Genomic DNA, 17,876 nt, shown 5'->3' on the forward strand with positions numbered 1-17,876 from the left:
TCCACTCAACTGGCCACTGTCTTAATAACTGATAGATAAGAAAACGACCAGTATTATATTTACCCATCAGTTTCTCACAACTGCCAATTGCCCAAGGAGCAACTTTTGTAACTTTAAGCATGTCAGAGTTATGTACATTGGCTCCTATTTCTTACCAGTTTCTGCTTCCTGCCCCCAAGGTATGACACACCAAGAAATCCTAACACCTCAGAAGTTACAAAACACTGCTGAATTAGCAGTGTCACAGTGCAACAAACATGCACATGTGCACACACACAGAAAAATAATTAAGTTGAAATTAAATTTCAAGGTCCTCTTAAAAAAAAAAAATCCTAAAAATTCATCCAGGGGCATACAATGTTAAAAGAAAAAAAAAAAGTGAAAAGCAGGAAAGAGCTAGGAAAAAAATGTTAGCACATACAAGTGCAGGCAGCAGGAATACAGCAGAACACACTTGACTTCTTTTGCCTGTTCTAAGTGCTCATATGCATCAGAGCCTCTACACCTCTCACACAGAGCTCCTTTTTCTCACACCACTTCTCAGGTTCTGGTGAAACAACTGTTTCTCTGTTTTGTGTTTGTTTTCACACAAAATACATGGATACTGGACTTTTAGCTAAACATGCAGATGACTTTCATAATTTACATCAACTTAATGATCCATTTTATTTTAAGTTTAGACAACTATAAGAATTACCATTTATGAATAGTGCTTATTCACTCTCTGTGAGGGAATAGCACTGGACTCTCCCATTAAGTCTTCTAACTATAAAGAAGTATCCTGTTAAAATGTCTGGTTCAGAAACAATGACAGAATTTCTAGGAAGGAAAAAATGTCGCATTTTATTTTTTGATCAAAAAATTCTAGTACAAGACTTAACTTTCAAATCAAGTTATTATTCCCTGAAAATACTTAAAATAAAAAGTGTCTCAGGCAGTCTCTCCCCATTGATGATTAAGGGACACATATACAATGTGTACAACTCCTGAAAGCAAAATAGGCAGAGACAATAAATCCATCTGGTGATTGGAATCCATTGGTGATTGAATCAATGTCAACAATCTGGTGACATAATACTAACTTGCTACTCAAAAAATTCACCATATGATTGTTATCTTAGAACCTTTCAGTTTAATTGCAGTTAACAATACAGGAATAGAGCTGCCTTGGACTGTGCCCACCAAAGCTTCTAGAATTATTCTAAAATTATCATTTTAGCCAAAGTTTTCAAGATAAGCTCCTTGGAATTAAGCAAGTACAGTAACTAAAAGATTAAGGAATTCTGGGTTCAAGAATTGCTATGAGAACGCATTAGTCATTAAAAAAATAAGTATTTCTCAGGGCACGTCAACCTTGAAAAAGCTAAATGTTGGAAGGTCAGCTTTAGGTCAATGTACACCTCCTTCACTACCTTGCAACACAGGAGAAACAAAGCTCCCAGGCTCTTCTGTGAAAGACAGATAGGTCTCTCTAGCTAGGCCTGTCAAAGAGACATCTGCAGATTTCTTAACAGAGACAGTGTTTGATCTAAAACAAACACTCCTGGATGCAAATGGAGCATTAAGTCAGATGTCTTATGGAGAAGTTCTAAATTTATCATGGAAAGATAGCATCAGCTTAATTAAGGCTGTTATCAGCTTCCACTATGAATATTTGCTATCAGCTCTCCAGTTCACACCTCAGATATCTGACTTGATTTAGCAACTAATACACATTCAAGACAGAGTTCAGGACTTATAGGAAGGTTATGTACAAGTACACATTTGTCAGATTCCAATTTTTATATCTTCTACCATGAATTACTTGTTTCTTCAAATAGATTTGCACAGAAAAGAATTATTTTAATTAAAGCACACTGCTTTTGATAGTTTAACTGGCGATTCTAGTGACCTAAAAAGGAACATTTAGTTCACGAAGGCATTCACTGACAGCTACACAACTTTGTTTTATTAATTTAACCCCGAAGATTTTCAATAAGGAGAACCAAGCATTGAATTTGTGAATACCTCACCTTTTACGATGTTACAAGGGGTCATGAAAATTACTACCTGATCTCTCTGTACTGAGAGTTATGTAAGCTGTTCCTTTGTTCTGCAGCTAACTGAGCTGTGTGTGAGCAGTATCCTATCTTGAACATGGGCAGTGCACACAGAACTGCTAAGCTGCTTCCCTTAGCTAAGGTTCACTTTACCCTTGAAGTCAGCCTTTTCTCCACCTTTTCTGCTTCATCTTCCTTGCCAAGAAATCCAGATGTTTTCAAAACCAGATTACAATTTAATAAAAACTTGCACAATTTTTAAGTGTACACAAAGCCTGACTACAAAAAAAAAAAGGCAGCTTGAAAATGACTGAGATTTTCCCTCTTCTACAGCATTTTTGCACCCACTTTGTGCAACACATGAACTTAGCCTCTGAAGAGCCAGTAGGCTGCACAAGACAACAAAAAAAGCTAAGTACTAAAACACTGTTACGAAATTATCAGTACTCGTAAACCAGACATGATGTCCCAAGGTGACACTGAAAGCAAAAAGTCAGTGGTGGATGTGGCCTGTTCTATCATAGCCCTGCTGTCAGCACATTCTCTCTAGGAGCAAAGAAACAAAGGTGATGTATTGTTGCAAACCATGTTCCTTACAAAGAGCAAGCCCCAATCCTTCAAGGTGATCTATGAAGCCAGAAATGCTTTAGGCGAGTATACAGGTTCTTCTTGCACTGAAAAATTAATGTGCATGAGATCACACTGTAGTCACGTTTCTTGTAATGTTATTTGCTGATAATATTTTAACAATTTTAAAGCTTCCAAAAGAATATGGGTGTTCATCACTAGCTTTATCAACTGTTTGTCACTGGTTTTGCAGGGTAGCACTTAAAAATAGACAAAAAAAAGCATGACAAAAGCCATGGAGAGGGAAGAAAAAGAAGAGCTTTTAGAACAAAACCAAACAAAAGTACTTTTCAAGAAACAGCTAAAGCTACCAAGTGAAGACTGAATATTTGCTCATCACATCATTTACAGATCCCTAAAGGAAACAATTTGCCACTGTCAAACAACACTAAGCAGTCAATGGTAACATCTATATTTAGGCTAACTCTTTTAATTATAAAAGATGGTGGCCTTTTTTTTCCCCCTGAAATCATCTAACAAATTCGTTTTCTGGAGAAGGCTTTTATTACTCAATAGGGAGAAAGTAGTAACGTGCCTTTGCCAAGTGAAATTATCACCATATCGGTCAAAGTCAGAAACTTCCCAAAACATTCCTCTTCTGTCATCTGCCACACCAGAAAAATTAGTGAACTAATGACAATAATAGCTTAGTGTGGTCTTGCAGGTCCCATACTGATTTCAAGGGAAATAACAGTGGTGTACAGGAAATCTTGAGAGACAATAAATTTCTGAAAGGCAATAACAAGTCCTTGCTATTCTTGGTAACTTTCACAACATCTGGCTCATGATACCTATAAATCACCTTTAAGTAGAAAGCCTCACAAACCAGCCTAAACCTCAGACCCAGAAGACCCTATACCATGGAATAACAGCCTCCCCGTGTTAGTGCCTTATATATTCAGCCCTGCATTGAAAATATTCTTGAAGGCTTTGCTGAGATGCCTCATTGTAACTACAGCTGTACAACACAGAACCCATTAATATCCCGTGCTGCCTAGACCACCGGTGTCAGAAACAAAGACCTGGGGCTTCACATACGCACAACTACACAGCAAGACAAGCACTGCAGGTTGCAGCCTGCCCAGAGGAGTTAGAATGGCCAGAGATTCTTACGCAGTCCTGTCGCCTCGGGCACAAGTACTATCATGCATCTGCATTTATATGCAGACAATGTTTTAAAAAACCCAAAAACAAACCAAACAAAAAACCCCCAAAAATAAACAAACAAAAAAAATCGAACCAGAAATTCTCAGGTACTACAGTTCCCCGCCCAGTTTGGGAAAACTACACGAGAGGTTTTACACGCCACTGCTTTTTGCAGCCAAAATGAGGATGCATTCAAACCACTTTGCTATGTTCTGATCTCACTCTATTTTGAGGGTTAAACTGGAGATACCATAAATGGGTACACCAGGAAGCTACAGAATTACACAGAATTTTTACATCTCTGCCTGAAGTCATGTTTTTTTTTTTTCCTGCTTTATTTAAAGTTTTATATAAGTCAGAATATATGTGAAGACTCACAATACATTACTGGAGTATTTAAGAACTTGTATAAGGACACAAATAAAAGCCATCCTGATGACCCTGAATGACCTGGAAAAAAAAAAAAATCTCTTCATTGCTTAAAAACCTCTCCAAAATCTTTGGGTTTCCCATGCAAACAAGGGAAAACAAAGGAATTAAAACATGTATTCTATGGAACATTTCAGTAAAGGCCAAAAACATGCACTTCTTTGTTTTTGTACTCTGACATCTTTTGTTACATTCTCAGCAAATATAGCAGATCTCAGCAAGATATTTAACCAGGCTAAAAGACACCCTGATTGAAGTTCTGAGAACAAAAGCAGGCTGAAAACATGTTCCACTCTGTATTAAAAACATTCACTTCTTCATTGTCTTAAGCAATTCATACCAAATTTTAAAAAACCAAAAATCTTTAAGATACACAAAATTTTTATTATGTATGTCTAAGAGGTTTTTTTTTTTTTTAAATTAAAAATAGCTGATTTAATTTTCATCTGTTTAATGAATCCCATCAGTTATTCATACATTCTTTATCATTCAGTATGGCTACCAAAGATATGCTTGAAAACAAGGACAAAAACCAAGCAGGATCAGGACTACAGTCAGATTTCCTTACACTAACAACTATCATAAATTATTTACTGAACTTCAAAGCTTTGAAACTGGTGATGAATATGGTAGGAAAAATAAGATGTGTTTGTTTACTATCAATTATTTATTACATATGTTTTACAATATAAGATGAAGATAAAAATGTATTGTGCTCATTTCACTAAAATTTACTATTCTTTCTATTCATTCAGAGATTATGAATGGACTATTTGGTAACTTTCAATAATAAGAGACGTAGAAAACCTGACATGTTAAGAAAAAAAAGGAAGTAAATCCATACTTTGCAGTAAGAAACTTACATCTGTATATGCAAAACATTACTCAAGACTAGGGAAAATGAAGTCTTGAATCAAAATAAACTACTTATATAAGCCAACTCAAGTAATAAAACATAACCTAGAATACAAATGATAGCTGAACTAAATTCAGTTCCAAACCAGACAGATCAAAGAATTAACATGTCAGTCCCTCTAAGCAAAGCAGGAACCAAACCAGCTGAGCCGCTAAAGGTCCAAATTTTCTTCTGACTGGAAGTAAATCTGGGATGCCTGACTGTATGGCAGATGGCTGCTGTTTTCAATGTGCCTTAGGTCAGACGTGGTAAACTTCACACTTCTAACCAGTGCTGTTTGTAATAGATTGGATGAAACACGTTTACAAAAGAATCAATAAATGTAAAGACTGGAAAGAATTAGAGAGGCTTGCAGGCTTGTACCTATTGTCTGGGGGAATTAGATGTCAGTTTGAGCACTATAACTCCAACAAAGGTTTCCTAGTTTTAATTTACTAGAACACATAATAGGCTATGTAGAAGCTGGGAAACACTCGTCTGACCGAATATATTACTTAACAAACAGTTTAATGAATGTTACAAACATTATTACAGCCCTGGCATACTCCTGTTCTGCTCATTCATTCCTACTTTGCAATCTTATCATCAAATAGCATTTCTTTGTGAGGCTGTTCCACTAAGTCTCAGAAACAGGAAACAATGCAACATGCTCAAAACATGGATCTAAATAAATTGCAACACACAGGAATGCTAAAAGCTGTATAAATAACTAGTGATACACAGCCTTCTAGTCTATCTCACACAGCACATATATTTGTATATTTGAATAACTTAAGCACTTCTACAGGTTAGCTATACTATATCCTAAATATATATCCTAAGAAAATTTTCCATTTGTAAACCATTGTATAAAATAAATGTATAAGATAAGACAAGTAAATAACTGTAGGCTACAGAGGAAAGAAAAAAAAAAAAAAAAAAACAAAAACCACACCGCCACCAGGATTTTCTATAAAAATCAAAAAGACTGGCTGATGTCAGAAAATATACCCCAAGTCTAGTTCACACATTAAAAGGAATAATAATATCTCTCCTGCGGTGTTCAATTCTTCAACTAGTTCTTGTGAAACAAGATCCATACCCTTTTCTAATTAAATATTTCACAATTACCTGATATTTATACATCAGCTCGATCTAACTTTAGTTCAAATGTGCAGCTAAATCAAAGAGACACAACTTTTATATTCTAATAAAATAATTAAGACATAAGGGATAGTTTAACACCATGCTGAACTTCAAGGTTTACCTTTGATACATTACATTTCCTCACATTATCTGATATATAAAGTAGAAAATGAGTAAACAAAGATGAACTATCCATAAACTTCTCCAAATAAACCATATGGTCTAGTGTTCCAACAGAAAAATTGAAATTTTAAACACACAATAGGATTGTTTAATGCCATATTCCACAGGGTAAAATCGGATACAGAAGGTTGGATCTCTCCATCCCAGGTTCCCTCTTCAAACCACAAACTGCTCATGTGCAGCTGATATGTACAGTATCACTGAAACTCCCTTTATAACCCAGTGCATACATTGAAACAATCACTGGAGTACATTTTTTTCCCAGGGAAATGCATATAGAACCCAATTTCTGAAGACAGAAATGCATTCTATCCCAGGGTTTTGAATAACAAGTTACTGAGTTCTTGTTCTATCATGATGGGAAAGTTTTGTTTGGGACTTTTTGGTTCATTTGACAAGAAGTTGTTATAACTGTAAAGGCAAAGGTACACATACATCTGCATTACAAAGAATGTCCTTGTTACCAAGAAAGACTGTCATTATTCCTAACCCCAGACAAAAGAAAGCATAACCTGTATTCATTTTTATGTATTAAATGCTTGCATGTTCAGATAAGAGAAGTTGGTGTATCTGTCTCGCTGTATGCTGGTAGTTTTGGTTTCCATCCTGTCAGCAACCTGTGTGGTTGATGCACTCACATGTGCTTCAACTAGTACAAAGTACTGTCACACTACATCTACAGCAACACATATTTGACATCGTGCTTTCTGCTCATTTAAATCTACTTTAAACAACTTGAGAGCCTTGTCACTTGGACAACCAAGGTCATGATTTTTGAAGAAGGTTCACTGCAGGCAAATCCCAAAGGGCTATATGAGTCTCTCTTTGTCTGGTCACATCAAAAGAAAGTTTTAAAAAGGGTTAATAGTCACTTTAAAACAAAAAGGAACTGTGTTCCACAACAGAAGCTCTTGTTTATGCTCCTTTGGGCTGTTCATTGTAGAAATCTAGTTGACAGAAATCGGACTGAAAAGCTTAAAAACAGCTATGCCTAGGAAAAGCTGCCTCAGAAAAAGAGAACATACGATTAACCTTTTGATATATCCTTAGCCCAGTAAATTGCAGCATTCCATAGTGCAGTAACATATTATGCAGTTCTTTCTCTGAAGTCTTACTAAAATTTATATTTCAGCATATTTCTTAATTTCTAGAATAACATAAATTTAGGTAATTTAGATTTTAAAAAATAAAATCAATAGTTCATTCTCTTGATAAGCCCCTACCTTCCCCAATAAGGGGAGAGTTACTACCACCCTTATACAACTGATGAGTGCCCAGTTTTTAAAACTGGGGTACAGGGGCTGGCACTCCAGTATTTTGAAAGCAGACAAACCCTATCTTCAGTTGATAAAGTTTTTTCACTGTGAGAAACTTCAGGGAAATACTGCCCTGGCAAAAAGCGTGATTGACCTTGCCTCTACCAAAAACTAGATTCCTAGATATACACTCCTATAGAATCCACTATCATTGTGGTTAAATAACTGAACAAATAGTTACAGTACTTTTTCTGCTGCCAGTGCGAGGGGGAAGAAACACACCTATTTAAAATATTTGCCAACTAGATGTGGGGAAGTAGGAAGTTCTGCACTCCAATGGATGAAGGGTAAAAGGTAACACTGGTAAAGGATAAGCACAAATATTATTGGTTACAGACATCCGCAGAAACAGGCAAACTGTTTTATACATGGTAATGTATAAACACTATTCTTATTTTTCTAGTTTCCTTTCACTCCCCTTCCAATACTATACCAAACAACACACTTAATGACAGCTTACCTCTAAAGTCAAAGAAATAGTTGCCTGATTGTTGCCAATGTCTCACAGACTCTCTTTCACCTTGCAATAGACTCCTATGAAAAATGGAAAGCCAATTATTGAAGCAGAATCAATCAGAAGCGTGCTCTTTCTCACTAACAAAAAATTACAATCAGACTACATATTTTTTTAAAGTATGTAAGTGTAAGATATGTTCTCCCCTATGAAGAGAGGCAAGCAGTCCAGCCAGAGCTGCAGTATGGAAGCAGCTTCTTTGGTTTATACTCTAGTCCAGGAAAACAGGAAAAGGGGCCACTGGACAGAAAGATGAAAAAGTCTGTTCCTACTTGCTAGTTCATCCAAAACCAGTAAATATTTACCACAGGCATGGGCAAACACCCACACAGGATGCTCACAGGGAGAGGTCATGGGGTCTTCATCCTGCAGGGATTCAAGACTCAGCTGGACACAGCACTGAGCAACCCGATCTAACCAGGCCTGCTTGGAGCTGATCAAGGAGATGGATGAGGAAGCCTCTGGAGGTCCCTCCACACCTAAATAATTATTCATATACAACCAGAGAATAATTTATTACTAATTCTTTTTCTAGTCATACAAGCTCTGCATTTAGGCTCACTGTACTCGTGCCAGAGCAAGTAGCCTGAAGAATATGGCAGCCTTCATGATATGAATGAAAATTAATAAGTGGCACATAGCAGAAATAAGAAATTTTGGAATTTTCTGATACTAACACCGAGAGAGGTAACAGGCTCCAGGACACCTGAGATACGCTATTTTTTTGGTGATATAACAATTATTTATCATTTAATTTTTACGTATTAGAAAAGAAACAATTTTTGTTCTGTCCCATTCTACAGGACATTTCCAAGCTAGTAAAAAAGCAGATTGATTGCTTTATCAAGTTTTAAGGTGTTATTAAATACCACCCCAGAGAACGTTTCCATATTTTAGGTACCCCTGTGAAAAATTTCATTTTTTTTTCCTCCTGTATGAATCTCTATGTAGCAGGTAGTTCTGCTGCAAAGCTTTATTCCCTGGTAGATTTTCTATTGATATATTTCCACTGTTAATCTAGACTACAAAGGCAGAGCAAAAGAAACATCTAGGAGACAATACCTTAAATTTAGCACTAACATGACAAATTTTTCTTTCCACAAAATTGAACCTGTCAGTCCACACCTGTTCATGAAGAAGGAAACAACTTAGTATTCCAGCAACTTCTATTCCAGCAACCTTTCAAAACAAAAGTCTACTCATGTCCAGTACAGGAATCATTAACATAAACTATCTCTTGATTCATGAGCATTACAGCGGGCAATTACTTTCTCCCATTCTGCACTTGCAGTTGATTTTTCCATGTTTATGCTGTTTGGATAGACAAGTAGTACCGCACATTCATCTGCAGATCCCTTCAGAAGCACACCTGACACTGCTTTGGATTAAACACTTGCTGCAAGTACCTGTGTGGGATACTTTGTACACAGAGATCCATAAGAACATACTGCTGCTAGGACATTAATGTAGTTTAGCCTATCTGGGAGACTTTAGAATGCTGGTGCCCAAGCCATTTATCATACTACACAGGGTACTGGTAGTATTTGTAACTTGGCAAGACTGAAAAAGCAAACCTACAGTCCACAACAGCAAACACATGGCTTGCATGTGCACACTCAGTTACGAAGGATGAAAAAAACCATTTTTGCTAATGATGCATTAACAAAGCTCTTCTGTTTGTTAAATGCCATGCAGCCCACATAGCATTGATCAGTGCCATCCTCATCTGAATTGACATCATTTACATAAGACAAGTACCATGCTTCATAAAGGCCTAACTAAAATTTTAGTGCATTTTCTTGAGCAAAATGGCATGTTCTGTTTTTGTCAGCTACACATATTAAAAAGAAGGAAGCAAATTAAGACAAACTAGCAGGGAAAAAAGTAATCTTATCACTACCTTTAGAAAGTTCAGGTAGTTTCCATGCTGTATAAACTACATATGCAAATGCCAGCTTTTCTTTAATTATTTTTCTCCTAACTATATAGTTAAACCAGTCAAGAGACCCTATGATGGTAGCTGTCCTAAGGAATACATTTCAACACTTGACACAAAATACAACGCACTAGGACATTTAGCAAAAATTCAATTATATTAGAAGATATTTCAGCTAACAGAGATATTAACTTTTCCCATTTCTCTTTCCATTTTAGAACTTTATCAGCATTTTAAGGAATCAAACAGATTGTTCTTATTTTACTGTTTTTCAAAATCTAAAAACAGTTACTAAATGAGCAAAAAGATTTGCTTGCAACCCAGAATGATCCTCACATCCCAAGAACCCTTCAGATAAAATAGTTCTGTCAGGAGCCTGAAAATGACTTTTTTTAGTGGTTATCATATTCTCTGATTTGCAACTTATCAGTGTTTATTCTTCTTCTACCAGAAAACACCCAAACCTTGGGTCTTATCTATTAGTCTTACTGTATCATTTACTGCCACAAACATAAAACCACATAGTTGATCTACTCACACCTCTAGCTTAGAGCTACAGCTCCTTATCAGACAGCTCTATACAGCTTAAAGACTCAATGTATACAAGAGCAGTAGCCCAAATCAATTACTATGATATAAACTACTAGATTTTTCTACCTAAGAATTCCAAAACCCACTCCTCAACTTGGATACTGGTTACTCTACATTACTAAGCAATAAAAACAAGGATATTTCTTAGTTCTCCTGATCTATGTTTTCAGCAACTGATTTCTGGGAGGCCATGTGAGAGCATGTAAAGCTTGGGGTTTGGGGTTTTTTTTGTTTGCTTGAGTGTTTTGGTTTTTGCTGGGTTTTTTGTAGGGGGAGAGATAGGTGTGGGGGTTTTTCAGTTTGGTTTTTTTGAGCATTTTGTTTATTAATTAAACCTTTTCCCTTACAGATAAAAATAATGGTTTAAGCATGGCTATAGTTTTTCCATCCCATATCAACATTTTTTAATTTCTTACACTACTATTTGTAATTTGTAATCTCATTTTTTCCTACAAGTGCTTCTTTTTCATCTCTAGGGCATGTAATTTCTTTTCCTTCAATATACCTGTTCTCACAATGCATCAAAAGGAGAAGTCTAAAAGTAGTTACCTAACATGGACATACTTATTGGAAGCTGGTTTAAGCTTAGTGTGTTGTTTTAGAAGGTTAATACTGACTGGGATCAAATACAAATGTTATTTGTATTTCCTTTTACTAAAATAAAGCATCAATAAGAATCAACCAAAAGACAAATTCCTAATTTCAAGGGCTGAGATGTTAAGTATGAAGCTACATAAACTACATTCAAAATAGCAAACTACTAATTCCTATTCAATTTATGGAATTGTGCTGTATACCTCACACTATTATTCAGCAGAGGCCATTCTGCTGATCAGATATTATGCTGACATGAGCCCCATTTTAGCCTTAAATTTGTATACAAAGGAGCAAAATAAAGAGCATCTAAGCAAAAATTTTTAAAAATTGTCATTGCAAATACATTCTCCTGAAGGAATTCTGAACACACACAAAAACCAGATTTATCTTCCACAAGCATCAGAGCACTTGACCAGGACTGGGACGATTCCTATTTCATAATTGGAAAAATCCACATGAAAGGATATTTTCATAAACTCAGCAGCAGGCATGAAAAGAATCAAAGTCCATAATTACAATACCTTTACTGTATTCTACAGAGAAAATGTAATATCTTTAAATGCTAATTAACTGTTTGATTTGTAATATTAATATTGACTTCAGGTGAAACATGCTTAACTTTACCCAAATAACCAGTAAACACTGAACAAGCTGATATTTAATATTCCTTTCCACACACGTCAAAACCAAGAATGTACGAGATGCAAGAAATACAGTATCCTAAAGTTGTGTACTCTGCTTTTCAAAGCATAGACGACTTAAATAGAATTGGTTTTACATCAATCTAACATCACCCATCTCTACCTGAAAGGCCTAACGTCTGTTACCAGCTCAGTAAAAGTACAGAATAAACAAGCTGCCCAGTACATCTTGGGGCATGTTTATATCATCATGAAAACAATTTAAAATTGGAAACAATACTTATTTGCATCATCAAGATTCTATTCTTGACTTTTTTCTTATGAGTAATTATTTCTTTAAAAGCATCTTAGAATGTTTTTGAACAGCTGGTTCATTCTCTTGGTTCTTTGATATCTATATATTTGGAATTCCATACCCAGAGTTTTTCTATAGTGTCCCCATTTAACCGACCCATTTTATTTTTAAATCATCTCCTTACCAAAGAAACATGACTACCTCACATTAACTAACTACATAGTAGCAACATGTTAGGCTAGAGACTAATTATTCTAATTATCTTAGGGTTTACAGCTCAGACAGATTCTTAACTCCTGATGAAATCTGTTTTCTTGCAGCAGTACATACTGGAAACATTGCTGCTCTTAAAAAATAAGCCATACAGAATATTTTTGTGCATTTGCCATAGGCCAATAGTATTTTCTTCTGGACAATTTGATATTGCACTGTAAATTGTACACACAGCACATGTTTCCCTCACAGATCGATTCAGTAAACAGAGACAAGAAATTTTCTGAAAGGGAAGGATTTTGCTCTAAGATCTTCCACATCATCATTTTTTTCACTTACTTGGTCAGAGAAGACAACTGGACACTTACAGCAGGTGACATATTTCATTGCTCTTCTCCTTTTGAAGGGTATAGGGCTGTCAGACCACGGGGAAGAGCAATAATGGATTTGTAACCAAGAAGTACTTTGTCTTTGGGAGACCACTCAGTAAACATTAACTACCCAGCAATGGCTAAGAGGTCTTTGTTGTCTTAGTAAAAATGAAGGTATTTTTGCTATCTGAGACTTCACTCAAGCTCTGACCTTGTGTTCTGAAGGTCAGAACCATCTGCGTGACTCAATAGCTCTGGTCAGGTTCATGATATGGCCTCTACAGTGAATCACTGCAGGGATGTAAAACACTTTCTGGTCAAAACCGAAAGTGCTGGTGAACTGTGCTGTTTATTCTGCTGTACCATCAATTTAAATTTTATTACCTCCAATTAACAGCTGAAAATGACTACACACATATATACATACGCACATACATAAATATGAACACGGTATGTGGCTCAAGTAACCACTTGGCTCAAGTAACCATTTAAACAATGCCACTGAATTAAACAAATCATTGTGGCATGCACTCTGGTTTCATTTTTAAACCTTTTAGTATTCATTTTCATGAAAGAAATGAAAGTAGGCTTTTACAGAATACATAAAGGATAACAAAAAGAAAGGGCACACAGCAGTCTGCTTTATTCCACACAATTGGCTAATCTTCGGTACAAAAGCGCTGTTGAGATGTTAGTCAATTCAGATACACAGCTTTCCAATAAGAAAGAAAAAAAAACTAAATCAAAAAGTGTAATGAACAGAAGAGTTTAAGAACTGGAAACTGATAAAAAGCTCTTATAGCCAGCTATTCCACAGTCTAAGCTGCACACCCACCTTAGTTACCTGTAACCACACGTGATCATTAGCATTGTGAAATTCTGGATATAGAAACCAGAGCAGAAGTGTTTTAATGTACAGCAGCGCTAAATACACCAAAATTAAGCACTGACAGAAAATCCTGAGATGGTGTATCATAGCATAAAAAAATACTATGAATAATGGTATTATTTGTATAAAGTAAGGAATTCTCCAGATAATGAAAATAAGGCAGTTTTTTCTAAAACAACTTTGAAGGAATATGATAAAGGCACCTCTTTGACCCCCAGAAAAATATACCCGCACACACAGAAACAATTTCACCCCCGGTCCCCCTAAAAAAAATACCAAAAACAAACCAACACACCCACACACCAAAAAACCTATCACAAAGAATTTTAGTCTCTTCAAAAAGTTCTTTAAAAGACTTGCCTAGCAAAGGTAAACAGTAAAAAGGTAAAGCTAAGCACTCTGCCTGTATCACTCAACACTCTTTTCCAAACCAAAGACCTCACACTACTTTTTCTCTCACTAGATACTTTATCTTGTCACTTCTTGCATCCTCCCACCTCCTCCTGCACAAACCTTGTTTAATAGCTGATCTTTGTTGTCAAGGCATGGCTGCAATTTTAAAGGACCAAAGGCTGAAACAGGGGATATTAAGTACATTCCTCCTACTAGCTATTAAAATCTTTTCAACTGTAAGGGATTGATATCCAACACGTACTTTCACTACAACTGAAAATATATTTTAAAGTAAAATAAGACCCAGACCTGCACAGCAGAGAGAAAAATCCAGCTATTTTTTGCTCTGTGTGTCATACATTAGATTCAGCTTTTAATCTGAGATCATCACTATCCCTAAACTTAGCCCATGCAAAACAAGAACAGAAAATAACCCAGTTGTTTCAACAGAACATTGAACATAGCTACCCAATTTTGAATTTTAAAAGTCTACTTCTTGAAGGCAGTTTTCCACTCTCTTACAATATTGTATCACTGTTTCATTGGTATTTAAAATTTGCAGTCTATTGTACGTGTGATGATTTTTTTTTCAGTGTCAGGCTCATACATTCTGCCTTGAAATATCCATTTCTTATATTTTCTCCTCCAAGAAACAGATGGAACTCAAGTTTCTACTTGGGACCCATGGCTTTCAGCTTCACCCATTCCTCGGTACTTGCTACAGAGTGTCAACACCAGCCAAGAAAAACAATAACAACCCAACCTCCTTGAGCTTGGCTACTTCTAGGATTTCTCAATTAGAAAGTTACATATGTTTCCTTCATCTCAAAATACCTATTCTCAGGATAATATAAATTCAATTTTTTTCCACTGTCACATTGTTGAGTCTGCTCTTGATACAGACTGGCACTTTTTCAGTTCCCAATCATCTCTAAGACCTTCCTGTTTTATTCAAAACACGACACAAATCTCCTCCATAGGCCGGCTTAAGAAAATGTCAAAACTGACAGTATGACTCAAAGATTAAAAAAAGGGTGGGGGGAGGAAGTTTTCATGCCTTATTAATATATATGAAAAAAGCCCCTCTTGTAATTACTGAGTTCTGTGCAGCACAAAAGAAGAATTAAATATTGTTACACAGTCTGCTAAGCAATTTTTATATCACCAAAACTGCAACATGCTACAATAAATTTTATTTAAAGACAATTTTTTTTGACAGATAAGAAGTCAATACAGAACATTTTAAATGTTACAAATTTAAATCCAATACATCACAAAACCCACCTTTTATCAAGAATTCCTACTACGGAAATAAAATTTGTTTTACAGATTGAAACACAACCACTTAAAATGTGTAAAGTTGTACACTTCATTTGTGCACCTTTCAGCCCTTTAAATTAGACCGTTTTTGTACTGCAGTCCTAATTGGCTGTTGTCAGTTTTATATATAAGCTTCCTGCTTATAATGCATTTATGTCCTTTCAAGTGGTTAAATTGGGGATCCAGCTTTACAGGACTCACACTTAAAACTGTTTAGCAATTCCCAATATTAATGATAACCTCTAGGGGGAAAAAAAAAAAAAAAAGAAAGAAAACAACCAAAAAACCAAACCGTGAAACCTCCTTCCACAGAAGAAAAGAAACTCCAGAAAATCGAGTATTTTGATGCCCCCGCCTTTATTATTTATATTGCATTATTTATAAAAACAACAACAACAAAATAGTCTCTTCAACTTCACATGCCAGATAATCAAGCAACAATAAACAAAAGAAATTACTTTCTGAGCTGTAAGATATTTCTGTCAAATCCCAAATATTTACAGAGAAAGCCTGATTTCTGTTAAATATGTTTCTTTCAGCTAAACTTAAATCACAAAACACTTGGTCAAACACATTTTTTTTTTTGAGTCACAACTGTCTTTCTCCTGAGGTTGACTGAAGACTTTCCCACTTCATGAAATCAGGCTAAAGGTATCTAGGCATCTGTGCCAGATGAGCAATGAAAGCCTCCCCTTCTCCTCAAACACATATGACCCATTTATTACTACATTTCCCTCCTTTTCACCTGTAGTCAAAATGGCTTATCATTTTCTCTCTGATCAATATGTTTAAAATGACCAAACTTTTGTCCAAGTCCTTCTTTTACCTCAGGCTCATCTTCACAAGCTCAAGCTTTCCCCCAACACCCTATGATAGTTATTTTCAACTAATTGAACTCATAAATTTTTACTTTTAACTAAAATACACAGTTGTGAAATAAAATGAAAAAGCGTATCTCTTTAAAGTTCATTTTGAAACTAGGCCTGATGTGTTTCAGTAGCAGCAAAATATGGTTGCACAACTAAATTTCCAAGAGTATTAAAACTTTTTCTTTTTTTGTCAGTTACTCTCTAAGTTTTCTGATATCGCACTGACCATGTTCTCAGTACTCACCTTCCATTAACACACTATCAGCTACTTGTAATTGGGGATTTTTCAGAGGTTTGCAAACCAAAATGTGTCAGATAAGCTTCAACCAGCATATTCAGGGAAGGAAAACAGCAGAAATGATAGGAAGAGTAAAGTGTCACCATAGTACATAAAACACTGCACCTCATATACTAATTGTCATGACAGATGGTGACACTGTGATTGGCAGGTGGCAGTGAAAAGGCACCTCCATGTTTACAGAAGATAATGGAAACGTCATAGACCATTTTGGCTGAAGATGCCGGCCAAAGCTGGTGTAAAAGCCATCACCATCATGCACTGGAAAACTTCCACCACAGTCCATGCCAATAGCTCTAGACAACTCTTTTCAGAAGCCACTGGCAAAGGGGAATTATTTGGACACACTGGGCCCCTGACTACCAAAAGTACTGTGATACAACCAGCACTGAAGTGTGAGCCAATTGGTGTGCTTTGAAAGGCAACGCATCCCTCCTGCCTTGGACACACGAGGTGCATCACCATCAAGTCTAGACCTACATGATAAATTCGACACTTGCTCTTAAAAAGGTTGTTGCTTGCTCCTTGCTTGCTAACTATAATGAAAATATTAAGATGTCAAACCTTTATTCTGTCATTCAGACATTTTTGGTATTGACAGACATTTTAGAGAGAAGGCAGTTCCTTCTTGAAGGGCTCTTCCCTTTCAATAACTTTAAAATCTAGCAAAGCACACAGAAATGTCTTTAGTATTTATCTTTGAGATAATACTTTGAGATATATTTGGTGTGCTTAAACAAGAAAAAAAACAAATCTACAGAACACCATCAAGGACTCCAATATCCTCTATGCGTTCCACTCTACACCATGCTGAACCATAAATCACTGAGCAGCATGATGTCCTGTCATAGCAATTCCCCTAATAAATATTTCTATTCCACAATATACACTGAATTTTTATTCCAATCCACAACTTATTTTTATTTCTGTTATTTCCTTGTCACTATTATGCAACCTTTTAAGTATCACTTTTAATGTTTACAACCTTCACACTTGTGTATTTAGAAACATTCATCTCTTTTCATAATCTATCTTAAGATTTGAAGTTTTTCTTCTTAGCCTAACTATTTACTGTAATAGAGAAACAAGACCCAATCTGGCACTGAATTTCACGCAATTATCTTCCCCATATTGGACCCGATTAGCTGGTAATTCTAATAATTTCTAT

General features: G+C 35.9%; 1 protein-coding gene across 25 annotated transcripts in view; it reads right to left on the minus strand.

Annotated features, from left to right (window-relative positions):
* Positions 1-17,876, minus strand: part of TENM3 (teneurin transmembrane protein 3) — a 1,328,112-nt gene that overhangs the window by 371,405 nt on the left and 938,831 nt on the right. For 22 of the 25 annotated variants that reach the window (XM_048302939.1, XM_048302936.1, XM_048302938.1 and 19 more), the window contains one exon: positions 8,242-8,315. The exons of the other annotated variants lie outside the window; for them this stretch is intronic. The gene's annotated coding sequence lies outside the window, so the exon portion shown is untranslated. The remainder of the gene's footprint in view (positions 1-8,241; positions 8,316-17,876) is intronic. 25 annotated transcript variants of the gene reach the window in all.

Source organism: Corvus hawaiiensis, chromosome 5 (assembly GCF_020740725.1).
Source record: "Corvus hawaiiensis isolate bCorHaw1 chromosome 5, bCorHaw1.pri.cur, whole genome shotgun sequence".
Lineage (NCBI taxonomy): Eukaryota > Metazoa > Chordata > Aves > Passeriformes > Corvidae > Corvus > Corvus hawaiiensis.